The 8236-nt window shown below is 36.6% G+C and overlaps 1 long non-coding RNA gene across 1 annotated transcript; it reads left to right on the plus strand.

Moving 5' to 3' along the window:
* Positions 1-6253: 6253 nt before the first annotated feature.
* Positions 6254-8007, plus strand: LOC126549672 (uncharacterized). The gene is made up of 3 exons (XR_007603797.1): positions 6254-6623; positions 7484-7601; positions 7703-8007. It is a non-coding gene; the product is annotated as an uncharacterized LOC126549672 (long non-coding RNA).
* The last annotated feature ends 229 nt before the right edge of the window (positions 8008-8236 follow it).

Raw genomic sequence — 8236 nt, forward strand, 5'->3', positions numbered from 1 at the left:
ATTACTGCGTTTGAATATAAAAAAAAATTCACCTGTATAAATTATTGCGTTAATTCATTATAATTACACAGAATATTTTTCTTTATACCCGTCTATTAAAAAATTAATTATGTAAAGAACTATAATTGTCATCCGACGAAACAAGTTATATGTGAATATTTCAGTTTATGTATAATAAAATAAATTTTTTATATGTTTTAATGATAAATATACGCACAACTCGATGAAATGTCGGGAAACCTTTATTTATTATAATATTACAATGATTATACCCGTCGATTTCTGCAGGTATATATATTTGCTCATTATATATTGTAGATAAAAGTGAAAACAGGTCATAGTAATAATATTATATTCGTGACTGACGAAACGGAGACATTATCTCACTTAGGTGCTACGACAAATATCACTTTAATATATTAGGTTTACATCATTGGAGTTGGCTTTGCAGTGGTTGTCGTCAGACAAGACGAGAACAACGTAATTCAATTAAAAACAACTCGTCCTGCAGACTTGCGACGAATATGACTAATCGATCAAGACATATTTTATTCTTATACGATATAACGCAATTGATTTCAGGCCCCTCGGCGACAGTATATAGTTATTAAAAAACGATCATACGGCAACACATGTTCGTTCGAAATTATTAACAATCCGTCGAAGTATGGGCGACCAACATTCGTCCATTTGTCCCGACTATGTAGGCTGTACGCTCTGCACACATAATAATATTATATTATTATTATTATTAAATATGACGTATAATACTCGATCGGACACTCTCTCGTTCGGCAACCACAGTTATTATTACTTATTATCGACATTATTCTCGGTCGATTCAATCGCAATACTATATTGCAATTCGCAATAATATTCCGTTGTCGTGACGATTCTTACATCGCTCAATGGCTCACTGTGGAAGACCGAGTTTGGTACACGAAACATATCAATCATGCGACGTGCGGGCTCGCGGAGTGGGTGCTGTTAAAAAGTCAATCGGATATTTCGCGGAAACCCTCAACTCGGTCGCCACTATATAATATTATAAAATATTTCCGTGCCGCAGTAGCCATGCTTCCTGTGTTCGACGTATATTATACATTATTCGGGTGGCAGCGGTTATTGTTCGCCTATCCAACACGTCGTATTACACCTGTCCGCCGTACATATATATATATATATATAACGCCGATTGTGTCCGAGCGTTTATCGTACAAGCGGTAGTGACTTCTTGTACGCACACACTCACACGTAATATACAGCGTGTTTATATTGATCGGCACGCCCACTACAGATATAAAATATAATATATATATAATACTTAACAATATTATTATATGTATACGTAGGTACAATCCCCTGTCCGCGGACACAGTGACAATGGGTTATTTCATGGGAGCCGTCGCGCGGCGATAGACACGCAACGAGTGTGTGTGTACCAAAGAGAGAGAAATAGTGTTGATTGTGCGTGCGTTGGCGGCGATCGACGGAGAGAGGAAAAGGACCCACTTGAATAATCCGTTTTTGAGATCTTCATCACGCGCATTAAAATATATATATATATACGCGATGGCTGCGACTCAGCTCTACACAGAGTGTATAGTGATAATAACAATAATATAAAACAGAAATAATAATAATAATAATATAACACCTCGCGCGCGATATCGTGACCATCGATTGATTGGTGTGCGCGCGGCAGGTGTCGAGACGGCACGTCAAGTCCGCGACGGGCGAACAGCAGTCATCTACCCCTCTATACATAATATGTACCCACAATATAATATTGTTATGCCCAGGTCTATATATATATATTCTCATCGGATAGTTTCCCGCGAGGTGTTGTGTGGTTCACACGCCGTCCGAATCCGCGTTTCTATTCGCCACGATATATCGTCCTAGACGTTATACATAATAATATTATTATATAATATCACGTGTACAGAGCGATTCACTAAACGAGAATGGAAACCTATACACAGTATATTAATATAAGACTACTGCAGTTCTACAGGAAATATAAATGACGTAATATTATAAATGAATGGAAAATAATACTACTGACGGCTCATTTGATGAGACGGGAGAGGGTAAAAGTTGTAAAACTTTAACGACGCTTCGCGACACTTTTGAGTACACTTCGGTATTGTTATTAGACGATTTCAATGACTCTGATATTTTTTCCCGTTTTTTTTTGTTATTATTTTATTAATTCGTCGCTAAAATGATTAATATCGAAAAAAGGGTCATATCGTAATAGCGCTGGACCGCCGCGGCAGGAGATTTCGGGTCGGAACAAAGTTTTCGGACGGTATCCGAGCGCGTGCGAGACGACCGACGGTCGACCGCCGCGGTATAGCGAACACTTCGATTTCAGGCCTCGTATCATTTATAGGCGCCCGCGGGGTGGTCCATCGCGATATGATTGATGTTCTTTTGCGCATTGAACGTGTGCGTGTGTCTGTGTGTGAACTCGCGTTTGTTTTAAATATGGCCCAAGGAAGCGCCAAAGGTGTACTTTACGTGTGTATATAATATAATACTCTTTCGCACACACACACACACACACACACATGTACGCCACAACCCAATGGGAAAACTGAGGCAATTAATAACGGCGTGTGTGCAAAAAGACTCGGCGAAATGGGGGGGGGGGGAGTGGTGCGCCACAGTGTTGTTTTTCGGCCCCGAAAGTGCCAGACAAGAGTTTTTGATCGGCAATCATTTATCATATCGCGTGAAAAACGACCGAAGAAACAAAAAGTGTGCGAGAGAGAATGTAATATATAATAATATATACGCCTAAGGTGCGAGCGTACGTATTGCGTTGCACAGAACTACGTGTGTACCTATGTATATATTGTATATAAGTGTATGGCTGCGGCGTAAACGTTTTATAAAAGTTGAAACGCGTCGACTCGGACGGTCAGTCGTATGCGATACTATATAGGTATGTGCACGTGGTGATTACTATATTATTTTTATTCCGTTCGCCGACCCGAGCATAAACTTTTAACCGTCCGGGACTTCGAGTTTTTCTTCACATAATATATTATATTATTGTGCAAGTTTTGCGGATAACGTCCGTGATGGAAGCGTACGCCGAAGAGTTCAGCTATAGATATAAAAATGCTGCATTATAACGTCATATGTACCGCGGTCGACATCGTCGTTTCATCAACAACGCTGCAAAAAGTGACGTTCGATGCCATATACTAAACGTTCGCTGTAAAATAATTTCATGAAATGAAAAACCATTCGTACGTCGTACGCTTTGTCATAATATTATATAGGTTATAATAATATATTGGAGTAATCGCCTAAAAAAGCCGACGCATAAGTTGATGATTGTAAGTCTTGTCCTTTTTAGAAATCGTTCTATTTTCTCTCCTCGTTACATTATTCATTTAATGTAATAAGCCATTTGAGTTTCTTTATATTGTAGTCAACGGCACAGAGTATAAACAATAACGGTTTTACTTAAAAAATATTACTATTATAAGTATTATTGTATAGTGTATAAGTTAAAAAAAAAGAAAAGAAAAACATTAACCAGATGTGTTTATTATCGTCATTATATTTTATTTAAAACAGTTATTCGGTTATTATGTATTATATAATGTAACAAAAAATAATTGTTTTGATTCGTATAACGCGGAGATACAACGTGTGAGAAAGGGACAGACGAAGAGAAACTAATTTGCTTAACAGTCGTATATATACACAGAAAATATAATAATCGTGTTTTCGATATATACGACCGATGTTAACGACCAGTTTTTTGTGAACCGCAGTTGCCTTTGAACGCATAAAAAAACGAGTACCCCTCAATATCGTCGATTCGTTTTATGGTGTTTAAATTAAAAAATGGATAAAAAAAAATACAAACCCGTAGACCGTGTATATACGTATATAATACGATAGATGATATAAACTAATTCAATTTAAATTTTATTGTTATTATCGCCACCAAACGTACGTATACATACTAAATAACATGACATACAATATACATAATATACATATATACATGCATTATTCTATACATGATATATTGTGTATTGTACACACTGCAGACGACTGAAGACTATATTATTATTTCATATTACAATATAATAATATTATATTCGTAAAAATGTTAACGAAATGTGCGGGCGAGTATATCACATTATAATGCATCGTATTGTCCTTTAGTTTATCCACAGATTTAAACACATTACACTGCAGTAGGTATATTCCTACGAATATACACTACGCGTCAGTAGTTTATGTCTGCAGCCACAGTATGAAAAAAATTACGGATTGATAAACCGCGTTGTATATTATGCATATTATAGGCGGCTTACGAGGAGGAATCCGAATAACGTTTATTATATTAGGTAACAATTTATACGCGCGGTGTGTTTTTGTATTATTATTTTTCTCTTTCCTATACTATTATTACCGTACGACATCCCGTTTATACCCCCTCAGGTTTTCCAATAAAACGCACTTTTTCTCCCCGAAAATATTGTATTATTATATTACTATCATACACACACACAAATATTAATGTGTGTGTGTGTGTGTGTACGCTGTACAAAAGCATATATTATTAATAATATATACGAGCGACTGTAGCAACAGGTTTTCGGATATAGACGGATTGGCTGTTCGACGGGGAAAAATATAATATAATAAACAAAAAACACGACGGTGGAATATAATTTAATACCTATACGTTATAATATCGTGGGGTGCGATTGACGTGCCGAAAATCGTTTCCCGATACGGTGTGCTCGGCGTCCGGACCAGCCGACGGCGTGCAACACGGGAAATATGGTGCTCATTAACTTGTATATGTTTTTCGTCGTTTTTAAAACACGTTGCGTTGTCGTCGTAATATTAATAATAATATAGACGTCACGGGACATCGTGTATAATTATCGAGGGCTCCCCCGCATCAATGACTGTAATATATATATATATATATGTGTGTTAGGCGGTCCATTGGTTCGGAACGTGTTCGTTTTTCGGGAAAAAAATGTATTAAAAATATATGATGTTATATGGTCGCCGACATCAGACGGAAGAGAGAAAGAAAATGGTTTACAGACGTCGTTCGAGACTAATGACACGATAAATACTATACACGGTTAGGATGCAAACGTACTCTGTTGCTGCGGAAAACGAGATCCGCGAATTATTTTTGGCGGCGAGTTGAATTTTTAGAAAGGAGTACTTACCTCGATGTCCAATGTCATCGCAGTGTTTATACTATAATTGAATTGCTATAATTGTGCAAGCCAACAAATTCAAAACAGATCAATCTTATTGTAGGTATAATGTTTAAGAACAAACCAATATCGTAATATTTTCTTTTTTTGAAATTTAAAGCTTGAATAATTCAGAAAATATTATAGCTGCAAGTTTGTTCGAGAAACGTTCAAATGGTGGAAATTATCCATTTTATATTGTTAATTATGTTTACAGCAGTATGAAATTAACATAATAATATTATTATAAATTATTTTATTAATCTGATCGACACGTTACTTTCTTCATAATATGCCTTTGATGACGTCGAACAACACAATAGTATATGACTAATGATTGAGTTCGAACGTTTCACAGCAGATCCAAATTGAATAGCGCAAAATACGATGATGTTTTGAGAATAAATCTTACAATCGTCGATATAGATCGAATATATTATAATACCACATATTATTTATTTATACTGTAGTTGAAAGGATTAGTTTTTTTTTTCAATAAATCTAGGTAACGGCCGCGACGTGAGCACGTCTGTATCGTAGTAAGTCTTAAACCAATCTGCGGCATTTTCAATACATATAAAAAAACCCATAAAACCGATTTCGATAATAAAACGACCGTTCTGGTAACCGTGGCTTAATGGAATATACTATATACAAATATACAATGCTATCGAACAAGTCGGTTACTACTCACAATCAGTGCTATATATATTTTATTACTATATGATATTGTCATATACAATTAATTGTTTTCGAGGTATACTCGTATTTATTATACGTGGTTGTTTTTAATACAACTGTCCAGTAAAAAACGTCAGATGGGAAACAGTCGGCGTTTATGATCGTGGTCGCCGTAGTGTAGTATAATATATAGGTACCTAATACATAATATCATTCCGCGTCAATCAATCGAATTCCGTAAACTTTATGTAGATACGCACTACAATAACATATTGCGTAACCATAGAAAACGATTTTTTACAGTGATCGTCTATTTTTAGATTCTTCATTTCCCCACAAACGATTTCGTACGTTTTAAAAGTATCGGTATTTATGTGTTTTTGTTTTTGTTTTTTTTTTGTTCGTAAAACTTGGTCGACTGCACGCGTGTGACCAGATGATGATGCATCTGCAGCCGTCGTCCGGACGACAAATAATACTCTACAGTTCTGCAACCGTAATAATATCGTCCTCATCGTCTGCAGTCACCGCGTTGATCTATACATGAGCGGGCGGGATCGAACCACCCGTAAAGTGATTTATCGGATACCGTCGTCGCGACACACATCTGCGGCGAAATCGTACACCGGAAAATGGCGATCGATACGACGTCACGTGCGAGTTGACTTGCAGCCTATATAATATGTACGTATTATATAGGCGTAGGCCTGTAGGTATACAGGCGGAGGTAGATATACGCGATATTTTACAATAATAATAATAATAATAATGATATGTTACAGTGTAACACACAGTAGTCGTAAGTGGTCGTATCGTAAGTATATGTATAACATGATGTATACGTTATATGTGCATACTAAATAACGCGTAGAGACGAGAGATTAAAGGGTTCTTTGACTTTTTCAGAGGAAACGTCGAGTATTATAAATACATATACCTATATATTATGCACGTCTCCGGCGGAGGGGGCCAGTGGCCTCTGCACCGAATCCGTAATGCGCGCGCTCGGTAGCCGCCACTGAACGAGTGTACATGTATATCGTCCTTGGACACTGCAGCCGCGTATAATGCACATACGCGCCGAGGAGCGCACATAATAATATATTATTATTTTATTTATAAAATATATATCATTAAACGCGAGATAGCTGTAGAGCATTAATCATCGATTTCCGATGAAGTCCATTGAACGGCGGCGGCGGCGGTGGAACTATCTAACGACTCGGCGGTGAGCGCATTACAATAATATGTATAAGCCGTATACAGTCGGACGGCGGGTGCCGCAGAGAGTATACACTATGTATATAGCACTACTAATCAATCATCGGGATCGCCCGAGCCGAACGACGACAAATCATTTTCGTATTAAAAATCTCTTATTCCCATTCAATCGCCGCCGCTGCCGATCATCGACAATAGACATACCAGCTATGTTCTCCGCCGCACCTACCTTTATATTATATGTACACGTAAAATACGCGCGGCTAGTACGTAACGCACCGGTGACGAGACGGTTTTTATTTTTTCATCATTTTTCATTTTAGTGCGGTGCAACTGTTTCGAAATAAAACAATGCACCTAACACTGCTGCTGCAGGTACCACGCGCGTTCAGCTACAGCCGGATAACTGCAACGACGATACTGTTATAATATATTATATAGGTAGTAACAGCTTATTCTGTAAAATGCACAATTATATTATATAGTGACTATCCCGGCGGTTTCGATTAGGATTTAAATAATTTATTATTAATATTTTTTAGATAATGGCAGCTTCGAATAGTGTTATCAAATTCCTGCCGATGATGTCTGTACCATTATTTAGGTATTTTAATAATATAATATGTGCCCCGACTCCCGATCGACAACCAATGGACGACCTGCAGGATATTATATAAGCAGTGTTATTAACTACAGTTTATTATTTTTATGTATAATATATTTTATGATATTCTGTTAAATCCGGACGAATAAAAAATCCAATAAAACTCGATTAGACGACTTATAGCCTATAATAACGATATTATTTCGTTGGTAGATTTAATTGAGGTGCATGTGCATATCGTATAACGACACGTCTTTATTTGAATATTTATGGTATTGGTAGGTCTAATACTTACGCATACGGCGTCAATGGGAATAATGAAATGAAAAAATATTTATTTTTTTTGGTTATTTTGTAACATCAAAAATATAAGATGCATTCGTCGTACTTACACTGTAGTTTACGATAATATTTTATAATATTTAGAAGTAGAACCACAAATATGATTTTAATGCAAGCAAATACATAATAT

Source organism: Aphis gossypii, chromosome 2 (genome assembly GCF_020184175.1).
Source record: "Aphis gossypii isolate Hap1 chromosome 2, ASM2018417v2, whole genome shotgun sequence".
NCBI lineage: Eukaryota > Metazoa > Arthropoda > Insecta > Hemiptera > Aphididae > Aphis > Aphis gossypii.